The sequence below is a fragment of the Mixophyes fleayi genome, chromosome 1 (genome assembly GCF_038048845.1).
Source record: "Mixophyes fleayi isolate aMixFle1 chromosome 1, aMixFle1.hap1, whole genome shotgun sequence".
Taxonomy (NCBI): domain Eukaryota; kingdom Metazoa; phylum Chordata; class Amphibia; order Anura; family Limnodynastidae; genus Mixophyes; species Mixophyes fleayi.
In genome coordinates, this window is record NC_134402.1 from 227311855 (window position 1) to 227338007 (window position 26153).

Here is a 26153-nt window from a genome sequence, read left to right on the forward strand (position 1 = left end):
GACATGTCAGACAGTCCATATTGTTACTGGCAGGAAAAAAAGGCAGTTTGGAAGCCCCTGTACAAACTGGCTCTATTTTACCTGAGTTGTCCCCCCTCCAGTGTGTACTCGGAAAGAGTTTTTAGTGCAGCGGGGAACCTGGTCAGTGAGCGGCGAAGGAGGTTGCTTCCTCAGAACGTTGAAAAAATGATGTTTATAAAAATGAATAATCAATTCCTCAATGAAGTACAGCACTGCCCTCCAGACAGTACAGAGGGACCTGTGGTTGTGGAGTCCAGCGGGGACGAATTGATAATGTGTGATGAGGAGGAAGTACACACTGTAGGGGGAGAGGAATCAGAGGTTGAGGATGAGGACGACATCTTGCCTCAGTAGAGCCTGTTTAGTCTGTACAGGGAGAGATGAATAGCTTTTTTGGTGTGGGGGCCCAAACAAACCAATCATTTCAGCCAAAGTTGTTTGGTAGGCCCTGTCGCTGAAATGATTGGTTTGTTAAAGTGTGCATGTCCTATTTCAACAACATAAGGGTGGGTGTGAGGGCCCAAGGACAATTCCATCTTGGACCTTTTTTTTTTGCATTATATGACCAATCAACAGTCGTTTGCCATGTTCAAAAAGTAAAACCAAATTTAAAAAAATACAAGAAATTAAACCAAAAGTAAAATGCCGTGTCATAATTTAAAACAAGAGGTATTGACGTGCTCTAAAACTACTGTATTGTTGTTTATATTTTATAAACACTACACTTGAAAGCTTGAGTCTTTCAATAAAAAAGTAACTGTCCATTGCACGAATATTTGCAACAGGGACAATTTTAGGGTTAAGAAAGTCAACTAATAACACTTCGACGCTGTCTGTCTTTATAAACACTACACTTGGAAGTTGGAGGAGGTATTGTGGCCCCGGCACCAAATTTACTACCGGGGCCACTCCACTGTGCAGTCCATATTTAGGTGTATCAGATATTAAACAACGGTGACAGTTGATGCCCAATTTTTTAATTATATTGTGGCCTCGGTACCAAATTGTGTACCGGGGCCACCCCACTATGCAGTCCAGATACTTGTTTGGTGGAATTCAGACCAGTTGAGGGTTTTATTATTATTATATTGTGTGGACCACTCTATCTATACCACACTACAACTCTATATACCACTCTATTTCATACTTTAATTCTATTTCATACTTTAATTCTATTTAATACTTTAATTCTATTTCATACTTTAATTCTATTTCATACTTTAATTCTATTACTAATTACCATAAAGAGGAACAAAATAAACCAATTTTACCAAAAGTATAATATGACTTAGACTTACAAACACTACACTTGAAAGATCGTGCCTTTAAATGAAAAAGTCAGTCTTCATTGCACGACTATGTGCAACAGGGACAGTTTTTTGGGTTTACAAAGTCAAACAATAACACTTTGACCCTGTCTGTCTGGGATCTCAATGACGAATTGTCTGTACCATGTTTGGAGGAGGTATTGTGGCCCCGGTATCAAATTGGGTACCGGGGCCACCCCACTATGCAGTCCAGATACTTGTTTGGTGGAATTCTGACACGTGGAGGGTTTTTTAATTATATTGTGGCCTCGGTACCAAATTGTGTACCGGGGCCACCACACTACGCAGTCAAGATAGATAGATGCGTATCATAGATAAAGTACATTCAGTGGTGTGGGGCAAATTGAAAAATATTCAAAATGCACTGACATTATCAAAAACAAGAGGTTGTCACACGCTAAAACTCCAACATGTATATGATGGAGAGGATGGAGGAGCAGCCGTATGTGTAGTGTAATGCAGATCTGTTGAAGGTTTTTTATATATTTTATTGTGGTGCCCAGTGCCCACTCCTCTACGCAGTCCAGGTACATTTATTGGTGCGATTCATAAAAGTTCAGGGTTTTTAAGATATTGTGGTGACCCACTCCTCTACGCAGTCCAGGTACATTTATTGGTGCGATTCATAAAAGTTCAGGGTTTTTAATATATTGTGGTGACCCACTCCTCTACGCAGTCCAGGTACATTTATTGGTGCGATTCATAAAAGTTCAGGGTTTTTAATATATATTGTGGTGACCCACTCCTCTACGCAGTCCAGGTACATTTATTGGTGCGATTCATAAAAGTTCAGGGTTTTTAATATATATTGTGGTGACCCACTCCTCTACGCAGTCCAGGTACATTTATTGGTGCGATTCATAAAAGTTCTGGGTTTTTAAGATATTGTGGAGACCCACTCCTCTTCGCAGTCCAGGTACAATTATTGGTGCGAATCATAAAAGTTCAGGGTTTTTAATATATATTGTGGTGACCCACTCCTCTAGGCAGTCCAGGTACATTTATTGGTGCGATTCATAAAAGTTCTGGGTTTTTAAGATATTGTGGTGACCCACTCCTCTACGCAGTCCAGGTACATTTATTGGTGCGATTCATAAAAGTTCAGGGTTTTTAATATATATTGTGGTGACCCACTCCTCTACGCAGTCCAGGTACATTTATTGGTGCGATTCATAAAAGTTCAGCATTTTTAATATATATTGTGGTGACCCACTCCTCTACGCAGTCCAGAAAGATACCTTGTTGCAACGTTTTGGACTAATAACTATATTGTGAGGTGTTCAGAATACACTGTAAATTAGTGGAAATGCTTGTTATTGAATGTTATTGAGGTTAATAATAGCCTAGGAGTGAAAATAAGCCCAAAAACTTGATTTTTAAACTTTTTATGTTTTTTTTGCAAAAAAATCCGAATCCAAAACCTTAAATCCGAACCGAGACCTTTCGTCAAGTGTTTTGCGAGACAAATCCGAACCTCAAAAATAACGAAAATCCAAAACACAAAACACGAGACCTCAAAAGTCGCCGGTGCACATCCCTAGTTTCTTCATAGATCAGTTGTTCTGGAAGCTGACAGCAGTGGTTAGGTCTGTTAGTGGTGGGCCACGTATCTGTTAAAAGATTGTGGCGTGTAGTAGGAGAGCATTGCAGTCCGTAGGTTTGCATATGGTGTGGTGTAATCTAGTCACAGGTCACTACCCCCTTCAGTGTCAACATATGGTTGGTCCACCTGTGAGGAGGAAACCCTCGGCCGGTGTGTGCAGGTTAATCCCGGAAGTTTCAGAGGACGTGTAATAAGCCGCTTGGACAGATTTTAGCACTGACCAAAAGATAAGGTATGATCCTGGGTTGGTGGTACTATGATCTGACCTTTCCACCGTTAATGGGTTTGCATAGTCTGACTGCCCTGCTCTCGTCCATCATCCAGTATTCAGTTAATTTCAATAAATTAATATTCCTCATCCAAACTTTAATTTGGTGTCCGTCGTTATTTGGTTTAAGTAAGATTATTATACTTTAATTGTAATGGTTGTGTATGATGTGAAACATCCACGCTATGCATTTTATCACTATATTTAGGAGATATTGGAATTGTATCCATTTTGTGTCCGTATTATAACTATCCCCATTATTTGACTGTTTACATTGTATTTGTTGAAGTGTTTCTGAAAAGGAAAAATTAGAGTATATCCATTTTTGTATCTTCATGTTGGTATATGCCAGCTAACAAACATTATAAGTCATAAGGGATAATTCAGCACAAACACTGCTGCTAATTAATGCTGCTTTCACAAATGATCAAATATAACACAAATACAGAATATACATAAACAGCAACAGTAGTATTGCTCAGGCATATCAAACAGTTCATCCTTGAAAGGGTCTGACATAACTATCCTGCTGCAGCAGAAAATCTACCTCCCAATCTTATCTATTACTGCCTGACTATATAAAGCATGCATGAGTATGAGACAGGATGCTAAATTTCAAGTAAATAATATAACAGGCAAAACACTGCACATCAAAAAACATATATATAATTTAGCTTTTACTAAAAATAATTGTACTAATCCTACTAGTTAGATATACTCCATAGATTTGCTGGGAAGCTGGTCAAGCAAATTGGTATCCTACGATTTTCATGATATATATTATATAGCTCCAGGTGATGTGTTTGTTGCAATTATCCTTGCTATTAGCTCCGAACATTTTCCCCAATGCTGTACAGTGAACAATATGTCTTTGGACTGTAGGCAGGGGCAAGCAAATTTTAGCCCAGGGAGGAAAGGGGTGAAACTTGGCCCAGCAGTCTGTTAGGAACATTTGAAAGAAATAAAAATGTAGGTAGCCCTGTGACCCAGCCCAAAGTATACCACTATAAGACCAGCGCGGTGGGCAGATGCCCCCCTGCCCTCCTTCCCAGGCAGCCCCGGACTGTGGGAGTAAGCTAGAGCATGAGTAGGAAAGTAACATGAAAACATGGAGAGCATGCCAATTCCACACAGATTGCACCCTGGTAAGGAACAGAAATCGAAGCCAAGGCTCTAGTGCGCGAGGTAAAATTCACTGTCCCACAATTTATCCTGGTATGGAAATCATTTCATTAAAAATGTTCATGATTTTCCAAAAACACAGCAATAGGTATCTGGAGTTAGTCAAGGTTGAGATGACAGGGAGCCAAACTTCATTAAGAAAGTCCTTATTTTGTGATTCAGGATAGGCAACCTATTGGTGGAAGCCTTAAAGCTGTGGTAGTAATAGTAATTACTGCAAATGCAACTTTTTTGTATGATATGAATAATAACTCCCATCCCCCTCAATATGATAGCTCCATGCAAATAGACATGTAATGCACTTTCCCTGCACACTTTATACTGTGTGCTTATATTTTATTAGAAATTGAAAATAATTGCTAATTTAGCTTTTCAGTTAACAATTGGATGTCATGAACAAATGTAACACAAATAGGAATGATAGAATAGCCAAAATCAGGGTGCTATGCCACAGCCATCTTCTTTGATGTGGTTTTATAGTGCCTGCTGGATCGTGAGGGGACAAACAGTTGAGAAATTAAGTGTCTCCATAGCAGCCAGAAAGCACTGGGTGACAGATAATTCAGTCTTGTGTCAACCATCTCTTAGTGGCACACAGACCAACCTCTCCCCCACCTCCTCTGTGCCCACAGCTATCTCTCACCTAGCAGACAGTCTGTCTTCATTGATACACATCCATCTATTCTGCACATTTAATAGAAATAAGGGTATTACTCAAGGGAATTGAATCTTGACAGAGAGCTTAAAATAGGCAGAGATTAAACAGAGTTCGGAGGGCTGATAACAGGCTGTGAAAAAAAGACACACAGAGCGAGGCAGGAGCAACGCAGAAGAGGAGTATGCTGCAGGGAAGAAATTTTAGGAATAAATACAGCCTTAATTAGAAAGGATGGCAAGAAGTATGCTGGCAATAAGTGACAGAGAGGTTGGATTATATGGGGTACAGAGAAATAAATGAAAGAAATATTGTTTGGTTGGTGAGCAAGGTTAAAGGGTACTAAATCAAAAAGAGGATATTGTAGAAGTTGGTAACGAGAGACTAGATAGTGTAAGATAATAAAATGAATATGCATGAAATAGTAAAATAGGTGGCTGAGAACAGAATACAGATATATTGCAAAAGTTAATGAAGATGGTACTTTATACACACACGGACACCAAATTATGATTTGAAAGAAGGACACAGTTTATTGAATTATAAATTGTAGCTCAAAGCGGTGGCGGCAAGAGCAGGGCAGTCAGCGAAATCTTTTGCAAAACCAATAACAGTGGAAAGATCAGACCATTGCACCACCAACCCAGGATATACCTTATCTATTGGCCAATGCTAATTTCCGTCTAAGGAATGACTATGTCCCCTCTGGACTCGACATTGGCATGCCCCCTATCGGCAGCCAAGGGGTCCTCCTCGCAGAAGGACCAAGAGTCTGGTGACTTCGAAGGGGGCAGTGACTCGTGACCAATCCTTACCAGCACCATATGCTACGTGACTGCTGAATATGATGCTCTCCTACCGAAAACTGTGCCTCATCTGTGGGGCAGAAATAAACATAAAACATATATCACAATCGCCGGGCAAGAGGCAGTTATTCGGATGTACGAACAGAAGAATTAACTGCCAGATGCTAGTGACTTATATAGAGAGAAAACCTGGACACTCCCAGTGGATGTTATTGGATGTTACACTCTGGAGACCTAACCCTGAATGGTAAGTGCTATAACAGACACAAATACATCATTTTTAAATGCGTTTGGCTTATGGCCTCACTTGTATTATTAGAGTCACATTATTGGGCTCAGGGTCTCAAAAAAAACTTTACCTAATTGAATAACTACTTTGGCTACTTCAATTTACTGTAATTTCACCTTTTAGACATAGGATGTGAAATCTTAGAACATACCTTCTGCAATTTTAAAAATATGTTGTGAAGAGCTGCCATCCTTATCAACAGTGGTAACTAAAGTAGCCCACAGATTATTTTCATGGCTATCTTTGTTGTTGATACGGCTATTCATTGCAAGTGATAGGCGCGCTTGTGCGAGGCATACAAGGTGGATTACTCCCACATGCACAAACAAGATTTTGTGTTGCAGGATATATGTAAATAAGTTGGGTTTTTTTGCATCAATATTTTTATTCAGTATTTTCAAAGGTATATGGGGTACAGAAAAAAAAAGAGGGGAAAAGAAAATACAACCAAAGAGAAACACATAGGGAATCCCCACGCAGGGGGAAGAGAATCACTCGATTAAGATAAGGCACACAATATCAACAATGTACATTTAAGGATAAAGAAATCCACCATGGGAGGGGTACTAGGGGGTGAGAGCTGATCAGTGGGCTGGGGGGATTCTATAAGGGCCGTTGGAGAGTGAGCTGTTGGGAAATCGGGAGTATCTTGAGGAGCCCCGGGGCCATCTGTGGTGTATTCATGCCACCTAAACCATCTCATGATGGGAGCTGATGCAGATGAGGTATAGGGCATATCTGTTATTTCCATCTCAAAGCTATACTGCATCTTAGAAATGATTCATTTAGTGGTAGGGGGAACCTGAGACTTCCAGTTTTGTGCTATTGCTGCTCTAGCAGCTATCAATATATGGCCCAAGAAGTAGCAATCCTGCTTTGGAATGGAAGTCGGGTAGACATGAAGAAGAGCTAGGGCTGGGTCTGGAGCGACAGGGGTCTTTAAGACAGTTGAGATAAAAGCAAATACCTCGCCCCACAGCAGCTGAAGCACCGGACATGACCAGAAGACATGAAAAATATTGGTTATTTGGGCACATTGGCGCCAGTGTAAATAAGTTTTAAGAGGTAGAGAGCAATTAAAATACATTACTGTGTTAGCAGGTGGTTTCAGAGCCTTTTTACCCACAGAAGCGCTTCATTTTTAGAGGCACTTGGAGGTGGCAGAGCCTCGGACAATATTTTCAGTGAAGTGCCTTTTGTACCTTCCAAGTAAATGTTCTATGGGAAAGCACATTTATAGCTTTAACTCTACCAATATAATAAAACATTCAAATATATGATAGTGACACATAATGTCCCCTCATTCTGATTAGTTTTTTAAATGAGACATCTACAAGGAATATTTTAGGAGAAAAAAAGTTCAAATGAATGAAGGTTGTGATCATTCAGTAACTATAGGTAGAATTATGAATTGATGTATGTACTATTTCCATCAGGCTTATTTCCATCTGGGCCTGCAATGCCACAAAACATTGCATAGAGCATTCCTACAGGGACAGTTCCCTAAAGTCTAATGAGGGCGTGATAGCTTAGTACTGGTATTGGCCCGAAGGTGTAGAAGCACCTAGGTCGTGAGTGATCCTGCATTGTAGTCCATGCAAGAGGTAATGTTTTAGCCTGTGTATAGTTGCCAGGTGCTGGCCAATCAGTCGAGGTTTCAGGGGATGGTCTGAGACAAGAAGAGGTTCTATAAACGTACGCCCAGCTGTTTTCTTATCTCTTGTTATCATCATCATCATCAACATTTATTTTTATATTGTCAGCAAATTCCATAGCGCTTTACAATTGGGAACAAACATTAATAAAACAATACTGGGTAATACAGACAGACAGAGAGGTAAGAGGGCACTGCTCGCAAGCTTACAATCTATGGCACAATGGGAGTTTGATACACAAGAGCACATGCTACATCATATTGCACATTGGTCCAGCTAGAATGCAAAGGTAAAAAGTATTGAGTGGGCTGTATGACCAGTCATACAGCAATCTTGTCGTTGAAAATTGTCCCTCCCACCCAGTCTCTGTTATAATTTGTGGTTTTTGATTTGTATGTTTAAGACATCTCTTCTTTTCCGAAACATCATGGTTCAGTGGGAAGCATGTCAATAAGCGTCCACAAATAACGCATTTGTGTGGTGGTGGAACACTCTCCCTCAAAAGGGAGGTGCATTGTTAGCAACACTTCCCTCTGGGAGTTTGTGGGGCACAAGCTGTGTGGTCTGGGCCCCAGTTTCTGCTCAAATGATAGGGAGTGGGGCTTCAAGACATAGAAATGTCATGGGTGATGGGTCGCCCCATTTTCCTGTAGCATTGGCTGGGAGCTGAGTGGCTTATGCCTTTCTTTCCTATCACCGAAATGTATTCAATTCAATAAATCTGTGACCTTTCTCTGCCAAGCAAGCCTCCTGTGTTGTTATTTCTTAGTTAAAAAGAATGGGTGTCAGAGTACATAATGTTAGGAAACATTGGATCAACCACTAGGCGGCTTAATATGTATGCACGAGGGATACAAATCTGTGCATAATTAAATGCCGTTTAGGGTTTCATATTTTGCCGGTTATAATTTAAATAGCCCCAACTATCTTGCTGAAAAACCCTTTCGCAGGATTTTCACTTATGTCCCAATATTATTCTTTGCATACTGCATAATTGCTCTCTTGTCACTTTCCAAATATTGGTTCATCTCTTTCGAAAACATGGCAGAAGAGTAATGCCATCACTACCAGTAGATATGGGTGGTGAAATCAGTGTGTTGGATTTCATATTAGACAAATGATTCTTCTTAGTGTCAAAATGTCTTTGAATCATAATTATAAAAGGCAGTGTGGTGTTTAATGTATTCTTTCTGTTACAGATTAATTTGATGATTTTCTTGGTGAAACAATACCATTATGCCATTCCTATCCTGCTTGCCCAAAACTGTCATCTAGCCTTTTGGGTTTCCCAATTGTTCTTACAAAGGTATCACAAGCATGAGCACTCTCACAATTGTTTTTTTAATTAAAATGATCCTACCCAGTAATATGGTAGAACTACACATTTATTAAATAATCTCTGTAGGGATCAAGCGCAAATTATCTAAATCAGTTTATCTGTCAGAGAGCTATATACTCATACTAAACAAGATATTCAGGGGTATATTTACTAAACTGTGGGTTTGAAAAAGTGGAGATGTTACCTATAGTAACCAATCAGATTCTAGCTGTCATTTTGTAGAATGTATTAAATAAATGATAACTAGAATATAGGCAACATCTCCACTTTTCCAAACCAGCAGATTAGTAACTATACCCCTCAGAGTGAACTATCCTGGTACTATAAACTGTAAATGACAGTGAAATAATCACCTCTCCTTATTGCATTGAATAGCAATATATTTCCAATTATATTCCCTTATTATGGGATAGTATTGATATCAGCTTTAAATCATCAAGGAGCAATTAATAAGGATGAGCTAATCCGAGCCCACCCGAACAGTGCAGATCCGATGGGATCCGAGCACTGTTCGGGTATTTCCGGCGCCAAAAAAAATGAAACTGAGGCTCTGACGTCCAAGTCTCGCGTCGGATCTCGCGAGACTCGGATTGCATAAATTCCCCGCTAGCGGCCGCCATTTTCATTTGGGCTGTGATCAGGGTAGAGGGAGGTTGTAGGGTAGTGGTACTCCTGCGTGATCAGTCTAGTTGTGCTTTATGCTTGTGTCCAGTATTCTGTCCTTGCTGAGTCCAGTGGTCCTTTTGTCCTGTGCTCTGTCCTGCTGAGTCCATTGGTGCTTTGGCCAGTGTCTGTCCTGCTGAGTCCAGTGGTGCTTTAGTCCTGTGCATTTTTTTGCTAAGTCCATAGTAATTGTCTAAATATTAAAAACTCCAAAAAAAAAAAAAAATTATACAAAAAAAGTCAAAGAAAATATTAAAAAATAATTTAAAAAGTATAAAAAAATTCTAGAGCAATATATTATTGCAGTCCTGAAATATTAGTACTGCAATACCTACATTCACTATTTCTGCAGTCCAAAAAATAGGAACTGCAATCTATATTACTACGTTCACTGTTTCAGCAGTCCAAAAAATAGGAACTGCAATCTATATTTCTACGTTCACTGTTTAAGCAGTCCAAAAAATAGGAACTGCAATCTATATTACTACATTTACTGTATCAGCAGTCCAAAAAATAGGAACTGCAATCTATATGACATTTACTACGTTCATTCTTTAAGCAGTTCCAGAGATTAGGTACTGCAATCTATATTACATTTAATACGTTAAATTTTTAAGCAGTGCAGGAGAATAGGTACTGCAATCCATATTACATTTACTACGTTCATTCTTTAAGCAGTGCAAGAGAATAGGTACTGCAATCTATATTACATTTAATTACGTCCAATTTTTAAGCAGTGCAAGAGAATAGGTACTGCAATCTATATTACATTTAATATGTTCAATTTTTAAGCAGTGCAAGAGAATAGGTACTGCAATCTATATTACATTTACTACGTTCATTCTTTAAGCAGTTCCAGAGAATAGGTACTGCAATCTATATTACATTTACTACGTTCATTCTTTAAGCAGTTCCAGAGAATAGGTACTGCAATCTATATTACATTTAATACGTTCAATTTTTAAGCAGTGCAAGAGAATAGGTACTGCAATCTATATTACATTTACTACGTTCATTCTTTAAGCAGTTCCAGAGAATAGGTACTGCAATCTATATTACATTTAGTACGTTCATTCTTTAAGCAGTTCCAGAGAATAGGTACTGCAATCTATATTACATTTACTACGTTCATTCTTTAAGCAGTGCAAGAGAATAGGTACTGCAATCTATATTACATTTACTACATTCATTCTTTAAGCAGTTCCAGAGAATAGGTACTGCAATCTATATTACATTTACTACGTTCATTCTTTAAGCAGTGCAAGAGAATAGGTACTGCAATCTATATTACATTTACTACGTTCATTCTTTAAGCAGTTCCAGAGAATAGGTACTGCAATCTATATTACATTTACTACGTTCATTCTTTAAGCAGTGCAAGAGAATAGGTACTGCAATCTATATTACAAGAGAAAATGAGAGAGGAGCTGGTAAACCATTGCGATTCCACCAAGCATGTAGCTCTTGTGGATGAAGCCCTTCGTATGCTTTGATGATATATTGTGTCCCCGGTACCAAATTGGGTACCGGGGCCACTCCACTACGCAGTCCAGATAGATGCGTATCAGATATTAAACTACATTCAGTGTTGGGGGCAAATCCAAAGTTAATGAAAATGACCTGTCATCGTCAAAAACAAGAGGTATTGATGTGCTAGAACTACACCCTGTATATGCTGCAGAGGATGTAGGAGCAGGCAGCTGTGCAGTGGAATTCAGACCACTTGAGGGTGATATATTGTGTCCCCGGTACCAAATTGGGTACCGGGGCCACTCCACTACGCAGTCCAGATAGATGCGTATCAACTACATTCAGTGTTGGGGCCAAATCCAAAATTAATGAAAATGACCTGTCATCGTCAAAAACAAGAGGTATTGACGCGCTCGAACTACACCCTGTATATGCTGCAGAGGATGTAGGAGCAGGCAGCTGTGCAGTGGAATTCAGAACTGTTGAGGGTGATATATTGTGACCCCGGTACCAAATTGGGTACCGGGGCCACCCCACTACGCAGTCCAGATAGATGCGTATCAGATATTAAACTACATTCAGTGTTGGGGGCAAATCCAAAGTTAATGAAAATGACCTGTCATCGTTAAAAACAAGAGGTATTGATGTGCTAGAACTACACCCTGTATATGCTGCAGAGGATGTAGGAGCAGGCAGCTGTGCAGTGGAATTCAGACCACTTGAGGGTGATATATTGTGGCCCCGGTACCAAATTGGGTATCGGGGCCACTCCACTACGCAGTCCAGAAAGCTACCTCGGTGCAACGTTTTGGACTAAAAAGAATATTGTGAGGTGTGAGGTGTTCAGAATAGACTGGAAATTAGTGGAAATTATTGTTATTGAATGTTATTGAGTTTAATAATAGCGTAGGAGTGTAAAAAAAAACAAAAAATGGATTTTAGCGCTTTTTATGCTTTTTTAAAAATAAATCAGAACCCAAAACACTAAATCAGAACCAAAACCTTTCGTCAGGTGTTTTGGCAAAACAAATCAGAACCCAAAACCTCAAGCTAATCAGAACCCAAAACCCAAAACACTAAAAGTGCCCGGTGCACACCCCTAGCAATTAATAACCACACATAAATACACAACTGATAAGAAGGGGGATTTTTAAGGACAACTTATAGGGAGAAACAAGTATAAGATTGTCACAGATTTACATATGTGCTACGTATCTTTGTGTTTTTTTTCACACTGCACATGCTCAGAAAGTGAATATATGCAACTGTGGCTATTTAGAACTGCAACTTTCTTTGCACTTACAACTTATTATGCCTGAAGAGGTGTGACAGAGGAGAGAAGGTATATTCTAACGTAGACATCGCACAGTAAGGACATGTTTCCACAACTGCGTATGGATTCAGACAGGTACATAGTTGAAGCAGTGGTGGATCCAGGGTCCCCCCCTAGCAGGGGCTTGCTGCTGACGGCTGCACACTGTGCAGGTCCGTTCAGCATTGACAGTGTGCTGCCCGGCTGCTTTGATTGTGTTTTAAGCACAATCAGAGCAGTGGGGCAGCACACTGTCACTGCCGAGCGGACCTGCACATAGTGTGCAGCCGCCGGCAGCCTTAGAAATTAGAAAGGGGGCGGGGCCTAAATCACCCCCCCTAAAATTGCCCGGGGTAGAGCAGTTGCCTAGATCCGCCCCTGAGTTAAAGAGGTTTTATTTGCTAATGGTCATGTGTGAGTAGAGGATGATGAGAATGACAAACATCCAAACTACTTGTATTTAGTGGTTTGCAAAAACTTTGCAGACGCTTGCTGAGACTTTAGTAATCAATTGGCCATAGATTAAGATTTACCAAGCTCTGAATTGGCTAGGTTATACAAGTTAAAATGAGGCATCTTAGCAGTTACATTCGTAACATATACAGTATATTAAACAGTTTTTGTATTTGTTAGCAAGTTACACTTTTGTCTGAGGAGTGTATATGTTGTAAAACCGGAGATGAAATAAGCCTGTGCTCAGTTAATTCCATATTATACATGGTGCGAGCTGCATGGTAATATAATTGTTACATATATATATATATATATATATATATATATATATACACAAACAAGAGCTCCACATTAACACTGCATTTATGTGTGTATCTAGCAAAATTAAAACATGACATATTGGTTCATATTTTGATCAACACATTTAAATCTGCATCCCAGCATCAAGGGTACCTCATTCTATCTGGGTCCTACACTGGCCTAAATGCTTCAAACTCCATTATTGCCTTGTGTTGTCTTGGTAAAGTAACTCTAGTCTATTACTTTCTTCTATAGCATCTGACCTGAACTAGCTGGATTACTCCTTGTTGCATCTCTATTGATTTTTGTATAATAAGTGAAATTTGTATAATTGCACTAAAAGTCTATTATGATTGATTTATCTAGATAGCCTACTGCAGCAGCACTTGTGTAATTGTCTAATTAACTTGTTAGCAACCGGCTTTTTCTCAAAAGTAATTATCATCAGGTGAAACCCATTTCACCAAAGCACTAGTTCCTAATTGAGATATTTTTAATCAGTGACCTATATGTTGTAGTGAGTTATGTTTATATATTGCTGAAAATTTTGAAACAAGATTCCAAAATTGTTATTTATTTTGTGACATGTTGATGTTGTAAAAAGAAAGTATCCACCGCACAAGGCAATCACTCACCCTGTATGTTATATATAGTATATAATTGAATTGTAAATTACCAAAAATTACTTGGGTGGTGCTCCCCTACCATGTATAGCTCATAGAAATTAGCAAAAAGAAAAAGAAAAAAAGCATGGAATGTAAATAGGGGCACTCTTAGAGTGATAGAGTAATATTTTAAAATAAAATACTTTATTGGATATATATTAAAATGATCCCTAAATGGTCAATAAACCACCTGTAGCGAAATATTTAAAAACAAAAATGAACAGTGACAAAAGTGCAAAATATGTGATAAAAAATGGCAGCTGCTGCCCCACCTCGCTATGTTAAGTATATTTTAGTAGTGAATCAATCATCACAATAATAAATTATTATGAGATCCTAAATTGTTAATCTCTCAATAAAGATGATATAATCTCTTTTAATGTCCTAATTGAAACAATATAACAAAAGCTATTTGAAATTTTGACAGACAAATAAATATTATATCTGAGAATTAATTAGGTACAAGAGAAAAAAGCCATTGAGAAATACACAGCACCAGGTTCAGACGGATCTATACAAGAACTTTGTATGGAGATTGAACTAAGTAGAGGGCTTGTCCCCTTCCTAGTGAAATGCTGTGATACTATCACTCCTGTATCAGTGCTATCTTAAGGGTAGGCTACTTATGATAAAGATAGAGAAAGGAACGCTACTCTAAGCGGTTCACGTCCTGGATATACCAGGGGTAGTGCTGCTAAATACTGTTATCTAGGACTAAAAGAGAAAGGATCTATTGTAATGAAGCATAGTGAGGCAAGCGCCATATTGAAGAACATTGCATATTGAAGGTCCCGTGATATTACTTACTACACTAGTGCTACTTATCTACTGCTGTGGTAAAACCTTACGCGACAAGCAAAGAGAATAACCATCTGCCCTGTTGCAACTTAAATTATGATAGAAATTGAGAAAACCTAGATTCAAATGAATTTCCAAAAAAAAGGGTATAATAAAGTATTTAAATGTAAATAAAAGTCACATAATATACAAATAAATGAAATCTGCACACAAGGATTTTGTTACACTTTATTTCTTGTATACTCTTTTTAATATCCAATTAATTTATGAACATTTAACAGTAAAATATGTATGTTAGTACCTGAATTAATAAAGGTTATGTTTTTAATCTCAGATAATTCCAAGTAGTGCATCACAATGTCAACTTCTTCTTCTTCTTCTTCTTTTTTTGTTGAAATCTCATTTTCCAACATGTAATAATCTGATCAAATTCCCACGCTGTGATTTCAGGCCAATTGTCTGATATTTGCTGCAGCCAGTGTGGCCAGCTTTTAATGTAGCATAGGTATATATGTAGCTGGTGACATGCCGTTCTTATTCCCCATCATACTAACAATCCAATCTATAACAGTTACAGGTGTTATTACTTATGATATACCACTGCTTGTAAGAGAATCTATTCTTATCAGAATGATGATTATGTTTGCTATAACCAGGCAATAGGAAATCACAGTAACAGAAAGTTCATTGTGTATTACAATGCAGCAGTGTATACTTATTATCTGAGCTGACATCCACTTTACCTTAGTCTTACTACTATGTAGAAGATCAGTAAACAATGATGTTAAAGCTTGATTGTAAAATATAGAATTGGCTGTCGCATTGATAGTATTTATGTTGACCATACAGGTACAAAGTGTATCTGGGGCCTCTCAGAACCGACACTAAAGTAGAATAGTCCTCTGGATGAACCATGTTTATATGACTGTATTTTGTAAGTCTAGAAGGAATGAATTCAAATAATTAGTGAGTCTTCCTGTAGCGATAGCAATTTGTTGTTTCAGTGATCAATCCTATCATGTATAATTTTACTAGAAGTTCAGATGACTGTCGACTACTTTCTGGCTACCTTGAAACCCACAGCCTCCCACAAGGGATACATGCAATTTTGTAAAAAATAACTAGCTTCTTTTGTCTTTGTCTGTAATCAGTCACAACACACATCGCTCTTTAAACTCAGGTTTTCTCTCCTCCGGTGAGGATAATTGTGTCTGTTTACTCTCGGATTCCCACTGAAACTGACTTCTCCTGCCACACATTACTTGTCTATCCCTGTAGACATTACTCATGTTTCCCAGCAGACATCACTCCGTAAGGCAGGATTCCCTGGTACATACAAGTCAATATGTTCTAGAGATTCAAGGCAGATCAACAAAAGAGAGTTCATTACTTTAACTTCTCTAACACAAATCATTGGAATGTTGCACCATTTAGCAAATGCTGGATAGCCTCTTCTTATAAGGTACAATGTAACAAATGGTTACAGTAGTTTTTCTTGAATGCTTTATGATATTGAATCAAAGTATAGGGAAGTTTATTAGTGGGAATCAGCATGGATTTGTAAGAGATAGGTAATGTCAAACTAATCTAATTAGTTTCTACAAGGAAGTTAATGGAAACTTAGACCATGGTAGTACAGTAGATGTAGTCTACTTAGATTTTTGTCGTAAATGAGAAAGTACCTCTTTAATATGGGAATAATGAGACTGAATATCTTGGGAAAAAATTAAGATGTAATCCAGATAACATAGAAGTAAAGGAGGTTCCGGAAAATCTCATTTACGAATGCCTGAAACACTGCTGGGGCAGTGCTGGGGCAGGCACTTGCCTGGGACTCGGGAAAGGAAAGAGGATAGATCCTACCCTTGGGAATAGGTTTTCCTGGCATCAGAGCGATAGGACAGTCCCATGGATGGTCAAGAGGTAAGCTCTCGGCTGCAGCTTTGCTAAACACATCACAAAAAGAGGCATACATAGCTGGAAGTGGAGATTCAGGAGAGAGTACATGGCAGGCAGTGGAAGCTGGGTTGGGCTTGACGGAGGTTAAACACAGAGAATGAGAGTCCCCAGGAAGTTACGTGAGCATGTGTCCAATCCAATTGGAGAGAGTGGGTTCGAAGAAAAGGGTTTATGGACTGTGGTAGCACCAGGAAACTGATAAGCTCAGAATGTAAGACTTCTACTCGCAACCGAATGGGAAGAGTGACGGTGGTAATGGAGCCATCAGATAATTATTTGCCATCCACCACGGTGAGAGATAGCGGCTGCTGTATGGTCTGACATGACAGAAAAAGCTTAGAGACCAGAGCTGAAGAAATTAAGTTCCCAGCGAAGCCGGAGTCTACAAAGTCAGATGTAGATATGGACCCACCATGAGTGTCCAGGAAGATGGGCGTAACTAAGTCAGGTCTAGTAGAAGAAAAGGGAGAAGGACTCCACACTCCTAGTCTGGCCTCCCTGTGACCGGCTAGGAGGGTGCGTTTCCCAGCTTATTTAGACATAAAGAAAGCAATTGTCCAGGATCCCCGCAGTAGATACAGAGCTTGTTCTTGAATCGCCTCTCTCTCTCCTCGGGCGTAAGGAAGGAAGAACCAATTTGCATTGGTACTTCCGCTGGAAATACTCGGTTTTGTAACTGAGAAGCTAGACACAGTGTTGGGCGTCAAGAACGATCTTTCTCCTGGGTACTTTCCCTAAACTGAAGATCCACCCAAATACACAGAGAAATGAGAGAGTCCAGATCCGAAGAAAGCTCCCTAGAAGCCAACTCATCCTTAATTCAGTTAGTGAGACCCTCCCAGAAAGTAGTGACCAGGTGTCACTAATCACTCTAGGGGGTAAATGTAATAAAGCTCCGAATTTTTCAAAGAGTACAAAACACGGGTGATAACCCGTAATTTTATTCCCTATGTCGTGAAATGTATTAAGCTGCATTTTTTACTCTGATCTTGAAAATCACTGGTCATCTCTCACGATTTGCTAGGACACACTGGTTGGCACTATAGCAGGGGGACACGCGGCAGGGGTCCCCCTGCCATAATGACATACCAACCCCAGGCTGTTCAGCACTGGGCTGGATTTCCAAGGGACTAGGGCCCACAAAAAAAACGTGTGGGCCCCCCTCTAGGAATAACTAGCCAAGTGCTGAAAGCATTAGGGCTCTTCCTACAGCCCTGGGCGGTGGGTTCAGGGTAATAATGGAGATTCATTTAATAAAAAACAAACTGACACCTTTTTGTATTCTGGAACTACAAAATCCAGCCATGCCAGGGTGCCATAAACAGTCTGGGCATGCTGATGCTTGTATAGCTACAAGCACCAGCATACCCGTGGCAGCCAGGTCATGCTGGCACTTGGTGAACCACAAGTGCCAACATGGCCTAACACCCATGACTGGCTGAGCCCTGTTGTTCCACAAAACAAAACAAACCACTCAATGAAACCACACAAATTTAATAAAAAAAAAAACAAAACAATAAAAACATACCACAACCTCTTTATTACCACAATAATTTAATAAAAATAATAAATCCCAGTATACTTACCAATAACATGTCTTCTTCTTTTGTCAGCAGCTTTTAATCCAAATTTACTTGACAACCATGTCCAAAAATAATTGTATTCCACAATGTTCATGCTTGAACTCTTCTTATTTTCGGTCACAATGAACCCCCTTGTCTTTAATTACAAGTTGTCCATACTTTAATTCTTCTTATCTTCAGGTTAGAATGACCCACATATTTATAAATTCAATCCCGGGAACATGCTTGTTAAAAAAAATAAACCCAATACACAAACAACGGACGCTAATGAATAGAATTGAATAGAATACAACCGCAAATTCTATTTATACACTATGGAGATTTCTCACGCTGTCATGGGTATTCAAGGCCACAAGCAAAAGGTCTATCCAGGTGGCAATCAAGGTTGGTCAGGAAACAAGCAGAGGTCAAAACTGAGTATCAAACAGGAGCAAATAATTCACTGAAACAGGAGCATGGAAAAGCAATCGTGTGAACGCTATAACAGGCAAAGTTTCAATGAAACCGACAGGTATTAAAAGAAGGAGTAGCCAATCAGGGCAGGTGTCAGATTGAGTTGCAGGTGAGAGGAGTTCAAGTAATCACACCCAGGCTGAAAACAACAATGCAGCAGACAGAATGAAAACAGTAATTACCTGCTGTTCCTAACACTAGGGCCTCGCTGTTCCATGGTGGGTCAGGAGTCTGCAAAGTAGCAGCAAAAGAGTTTTATAGAGTATCTAATCAGGAAACAGCAGTTTGAAAACACTGAAGTAACTGGGCTTGGTCCGTCTCACGTTGCTCTACCTGGCAGACCAGTTGGAGAAATAGATCCAGGGCAGAGTGTTCACCTGCCCCTCCAGACATGGCCAGAGTATACTGTCACGCCCAAGAGAGATACTGCCTGCTGGTATTTGCGCTGTTGAAACTGGAGGCACAGAGTCTAATCTGCCCATGGTCTTCACTAGGGACCCCGCAAGGAGGTATGGATTTGACTACTAGGGACGCGCAAGTCTCAGTTCTCCAGTACAGCTGCCAGCGAAGCAGAAGTAGAATGGTCTCTATTGGCAGGTTATAAGTGCTTGGCTGTTCTCTCCAAGCACTAATAACTGGCGGCGGTGATGTCACCAGCCGCCGCCGTGTCCGAGATTGCAATTGCTCGGCAACGGGACGTGCATGCGGTCCAGTGCTGGCTGGGCGTATGGCGCAAGGGGAGCTGAGACAGTTGGCCATCCCCAAGGAGGTGCTGAGGAATGTCGTTTGACATATACTAGGACAAAGAGCTGAATTATAGCTTAGGAATGCTACAGCTAAGGTCATCTTTTCTGTTTTTTTTGGGTATCGAGGTAGATGCAGAATCTTTTTCCATTGAATGGAACTATGCACATTTTCTTCATCCTCAACTTGCTTGACGTATTGCATGCTTGCAGAGTAAAATATTTTGTTAATTCTTTACCGGTCTTTATGAGGACAGAAACTTGCAATTGCAACCAGTTGTAGCTGGATAAGGACCAAAATTATACCTGATCTTAGTCAAAAGACTGATATGTAATCTAATTGCATTTGACCCTTTAGGTCATTCTCTCTGAGTGGACACTGACCAAAGCGCACACATGATAGGCTCAAGATATATCTAGCCCCAACTTGAATGTCAGTGATTGTCTGTGAGAAACCTTCCCTAACCTGTTGACTATTGCTAACAACCCTCTCAATCACAGGAGTTTGCACTCATGTTAAGAGAAAGCCAATGGCTGGCCAGATCATCTTCATGACTCCAGCAGTAAGATAGCAACAGACCTACAGAGTATAAATTTCTGAAGTGTTCCCTACAATATTGTTTTACACTTAGCACCAGTCAGTTCACATGCTTTTTCAGTACAGTTTCCACTTAGTAAAGACAAAAGTTTATAGGGCAGAACATTCATTTGGCGCATAAAAAAATACAATTGTACGGCAGAGATGGATAATGGTGAATGAAGAAAGCTAAAGGACAGCTTGTATATTTAGATTCTTTGTAATAAACTAAACTAGGGTTGATGCAGGAATATAACCCAGAGGAGTGGGGAAATAAAAATGAGTATTAGAACTATGTAAGAAGATTTCGAAGGTGGTTCAGGTTGGAAAGGACAAAGGGAGTTGCCCTTTATTACTACAAATACAGACCAGTGCTTAATTTGTCTTCTGCTTTAGAATTTTTACACACTCATAAGTTTATTACATATGTTGTCTAACTCCAGAGACCTTTAGTAGCTGATAACAATTGCATTATATTATCTTCTTATTTTTGCTTTCTTAGGCATGTGTTATTTAGAAACAGGGAGCTAAGCACATGTAATTAAAGAGAAAAGGATAAGAAAAAATAGATGAGAGAAGCTCAGTCATTCAGTTAATGCATGACAATAGGAATGGGGATTATAGCCTTGCCATTTCAGCAGTGAAAAGATTAAGGAAATAGTGCAAGGAGCACATCTGTATAACCGAGCTAAGGTCAAGCGATCTGTACAGTCTGGCACCTTAGACTGGGAGACTGAAAGGTTGTGGCAAAATGAGAAGAGGAGAAGGGAAAGAGCCAAGAAGGGAGAGATGTAAAGTGAGGAACAGTAACAGAAAATAAGAAATAAATGTTCATTTTGCCTGTTGCCAATATTTGATTTCAACTTTCAGTGACACTTTGCTTGGCATCATATACACATAAATGTGATACACTGTGCATTAGATAGACATTATATATCAAATGGCATAACATTAATACATATACATTAATATATAAGTTATTATATTATTAAAGACCAGATAAGATTCAGGTACATATATGTAATGAGGCAAACATTGGTGCTGTCCTGGGTGCTTATAGTCAGCAGGCAGCAATGAAGCTGTACACTGAGGAACAAGTGGGTAAGGAGTAATAGCAGAAAATATAAGATGGGTCAGGTTTAAAGGTAAAGATAGAAATACAAGATGGGATAACAAAGAGAACCAGAATAAGTAGAGCAATTAATTAATAATGATGGTAATTTAATGGGAGGCGGACAGCAATATGAAGCATTCTTATAGACTGTCTGGGATTTCACAACATTCACATGTCTACACAACACAGAAAATTAAAAGCAAATGAAAGTGGTGTAAAAAATAATAAGCTGATATATCAAGAGGGGCAAAGAAATAGACAGAAAATGGGGAGTGTGGCTGAATAAAAACAGGAGCCAATATGAAGAGGGCTTCAGCGATGAGTGGAAGCAGGAGAAAGAATGAGATTAGTGGAGAGGAGAGACAAGATAAGTGCCATATGTAAAGCTGATGGGGATGATCTGTAGCAGGCAGCCAGCCCTGAAGCACTTACATTCTACATTTATAGGATCCCATTAGGGCTCTGCTTCTGCTTTACCAAAGCTCCTCTATTGCATCACTTGTCACTTGACTGCAGAATAAAGACCATCACCCGCCCATCATAAAACCTTCCAGCTAATAAATGTGTTCTGTTTCCTTCAACCAGTCTTTACAGACAGAGAGAGGGGTAGCCAATGTGTTAAACCAGACCACAATGCAAGGCCACTTGAAGCAGTGTATATAACAAAGAACAATTCACCTGCTTTCCTGACTAATGTTACACAGGTAACTCTGAACTCAATCCATTTTGGGATTATGGAAAACCCTTCAGACTTCTAAACCTAGTGTGTCACTGATGATCAAGGAGCAGAGAGCAGCTTTCTGTGTCTGATTGTCAGCTCTGCTGTACAAACATCAAGTGCAATATATTTCACTTTATGTTTCCATCTCACACATCCACCCACTCATTTTACTTTGTTATTCCCTCTATTTTATATTTCTATTCTTGAATAAATTAATACCCCTACATCTGATCATCTCCTTTTTGCTCTATTCATCCTATTCTCTGCAATATCTGTTTCTAACCTCTTGTCTTTCCTGACCCACTTTTCCATACCTTATATCTCTTGTCTATTATCACAAAAACTCCTTTTACTCCCACCTATGTCTCTGTCGCTTCACTTTTTCATAAATTTATATTTTGTCTGTTGCATGTTATTTTTCTCGGCTTCTCTTTTCATCTTTTCCGTCTTTGCACTTCTGCCCGTACATCTCTCGAGAAAACCTTACTTCCACTCTCACTTGTCTTCTCTTGCAATTATTTTCTCTGTTTAATTTTCTTTCTCCTATATTATTACAGTGTCTTTCTTTTTCTCTCGCTCTCCCCCCACCCTCTGTCTCGCTCTGTCAGAAAGACACCTCAGAACAGTTGAAGCACTTATTAAATTGTTAGTACGTAAGTGCCATGTAACCAGTATAATTGGCTTCTTAAAATATTCTGTATTTAACAATAACAGCTCTGTCTGCAGCACATGGTAGCAGCTGAGTGGTAGCGTGAGTGATTATGCTACCTGGAATTTGACCATTGACCATAAGTGACAGAAGCTCATAAAACATACTTACCAATCCTTTCCGAATACTGGATATGAGGTGATATGATGATTATTGAACTATTGCTGGTAAAAAAATAAAAATAGTTATACTCATTTTTCTACATATCTTTGGTTATTCCAAATGTTACTTTTTTGAACCATAAGCAGATCTGAATCTGCTAATATTTTCTGAAATACAGAATCAACAAATTCATTGCACAGCATACAGTAAATGGATCTATTGCTCCCTCATAAATACAAAATAGTTGTACAAATATTGTTGGATAACATAGTCCAAACAACTCTGTGGAATAAATTGACGTTTGTATAATGATTTGTTTTACTGAAAAGAATGTTGGTATAGCTCACTGTCACTTTATATAACTGCTCAGTTAGAGGAGGAAGAGACTTCAATAAGCACACCTAACATGTATAAAATCATTTGCTTTGCAAGATTAGCAGTTTGCAACAACAAACAAATTAATTAACTAACTGATTTGCAAACCAAATTGTAATAGGCTCACTAATCTAAAATTAGAATCTTTAAACCGTCATAAAAGCATTTTCCTATACATTGAAATAGAAAGAATTTACCATCTATATTCTCTGTAGAGTCTGGCACAGATGTGGGCATGCTTTGCCACTAGTGTGTGGTGCAGTCAAATGAGTATCTCAGCTTTCAGCAGGGATTGGGGCAAAGCAGTATTAGACATAGCCACAGGATCACAGACGCCAGGATAACCTCACTAGAAGGCAGCTAACAAGAAACAAGAACAATAGCCAGGAGAGTGACAGGCTGTATATACAGAGATTTAGTCAAGGGTTGGGAAGATAATATAGAGACAATAGTAACATAGGTAAGCTAGGTCTGTAATTGGAAGCAAGACAGTAAAAGAAATAATAGCTTAAGACAAGAGCATGCTACTGAAATGCTGAGTGACAGAACAGCCTTAAATAAGGCAAGCTTGTCTATTAGCATAGTTACAATTCTCTATAATGTTACAAAGCAGAATGCTCTCTCTTGCTCACTCCACTTAGTGGAACAACTGTCAAATTCAAACATTACATTCTCATTCCCCCAACACTCCATGCTTTCCATTTCCTGGCTTCTTCACAGGGCCGATAAACTTACAACACCTACACATTCATGTGTACATACATGTAACTGACCTGTGAAAATTATTTGTTTTTTTTATTTTTATACCGTAAGCTAAATGTCTATACATTTCATACTACTACTATAAAGGTTTTTTATTGCCAGCCATACGTGTGTTGGTGCCATAATGCCTCTAAAGGCACTGGGTACATAGCATGCTGGGCTGTATGTTATTGGTAAGCAGCCAATGCAGCCTATCGTGGACTGCATTACTGTAAATCAGAGATTGTGCATGAGCCACCGGCTCAGTCAGCAAATTGTAACAGGATTATATTATCACTGAACCAGAACAGCATTAGACTGGACAGGTGGATTAACAACCAATTACTCTTGCTGCAAGCACCTGACACTCATTCATCATCCTCCAAGCCTATTAAAATTGCTTTCTGAAATTCACTTACTGCCATATTAATGTCCCTAACTCTTGGATGCAGTATACCTGTTGAGCCTGATATTTTAGGTTTCTGAATTACTTATGTGTGACCTCTGATTCAGATCAAGTCCTGTTGTTGGCATAAATTATCTATCCCTGCTCTGTCTGATGCCTGTACTGACCTGGCGTGTTTACTGGTTCTTATCCTGTGCTGTCTGCCCTGAAATGTCTGACATTACCTTAGTCACCTTGCACTCTTTCTACAGTATCCAGTTCTGTCTCCACCTATGGCTTATTCACATACTTCTCACATTGTGATGTAGGCAGCAGGGTTGAACCAATGCATCACCACATCTGACAGCAAAATTTGACTGATGGCCTGGTGATGCTGTTCCCACCTCTGATTTAAATAGAGCAGAGCAGGGGCCTCTTCTGAGCATGCATGGTGCATGCTGAGAAGAGATCTCCCCTTTGCTCTTTTGACAGCAGAGCTAAGAACTGAGAGGGAGACAGGGCCTCAATGGTGGGGACAACCTGGCATTGGTTTTGGGAGGGTTAGATTAGATATCCCAGGCCAAACTAAGATGCACCAGTACTGAGAGGTTCGGAACCCCCTCTGATAGCTGACTGCAAATGCAGTAAGCTATCAGTCAACCTTCCTCCATGTCACTATAGTCAATTTAAAGTGTTCTGGCTAACCCTTGTGGATAAATATGGGGGTCAGCCTGGTTTTGTTAAGCACACTAGGGTTGTTTAACACTCTCACACATATGTGTAAAACAGTATAAAGGCAACCTTAGTAGCCCATGTATAATTTCTAGTACTACATTGAAGCGGAATGTGCATAGTCTTATAGTAGCCAATAAAGATCAAGGGGCATATTCAAATGTTGGCGTTACAGCCAAAAGTAACGCGCCCCATGCACTATTACCGTCATTATGGTAATAGTGCGCGTAAATACCGGTATTACGGTACTTTTCTCGCTGGCGAGCTGAAATCCGGCTTACTATTACCGTAATACAGGTAATAGTTTTTCCGTGATGGAAACCGTGGACAATTGAATATGCCTCCAAGATTGTTCCTGTGACAATGCCTCTCTCTAGACTGCTGTGTTCCACTGACCATCAAATTAAGTCTCACATTTGAATCCATCCAATAGCTATCCGGTATTGAGCCCAGTATTTCGGTACTTCAGTACTCTGTAAGTTGTCCAGCAGTGGTGCTGCAGAAGCTTCACATTGCCAAAGAAGCATGAGTGGTTCTAGGTGCTGGTGAAATAGCCTGGTGGTGGCAGCGGTTATCTTCTACAACTGTGGTGACTGCATTGATGTGCAATTGACACTCAGTCAGTAAGTGGCTGGCTTGGCCAATTGGCGCCAGTAGAAGTAGTCAATGATAATTGAAAACTAGCAAAACCCCAAAATGCCTGTAGGAGTAGAGTACCAATACTAAAGAAGAACATATAGATATGTTTGTAAATATTTTATATATCCCAATGTCCTTCTTCATTTGCCAAATACAAAGTTGATATGATTGATGATAAATAATGTGAATATATTGCAAATGAAAGTATGAAATTGACACCAACCAAGTGGCAGTAACTTACAAATTAGCCTACTGTTGTGGATGTGTTTGCTTAATAATTATGTGGGAGTGAAGGTAAAAAGAAGAACTGGGAAGACGTGGTGTGCACTCTTGTGGGGTAAACAGAAAAATGTATATATATATTGTAGATACTTCAAAGCTTACATACTTAACAGATTAATTATGAGGGCCTTGTTGTGACAGTGATGGAGAGTGTGATTCTGATGGTGATGTGATGATGGTTTTGTAAGTAATATGGAGGAGTGTATAAAGTCTGAGAAGAAAAAATACCTA

General features: G+C 39.4%; 1 protein-coding gene across 1 annotated transcript in view; it reads left to right on the plus strand.

Annotated features, from left to right (window-relative positions):
- Nucleotides 1-5550: 5550 nt before the first annotated feature.
- SPMAP2 (sperm microtubule associated protein 2) overlaps nt 5551-26153 on the plus strand; it is a 145457-nt gene continuing 124854 nt past the window's right edge. The window contains exon 1 of the mRNA XM_075206340.1: nt 5551-6110. The gene's annotated coding sequence lies outside the window, so the exon portion shown is untranslated. The remainder of the gene's footprint in view (nt 6111-26153) is intronic.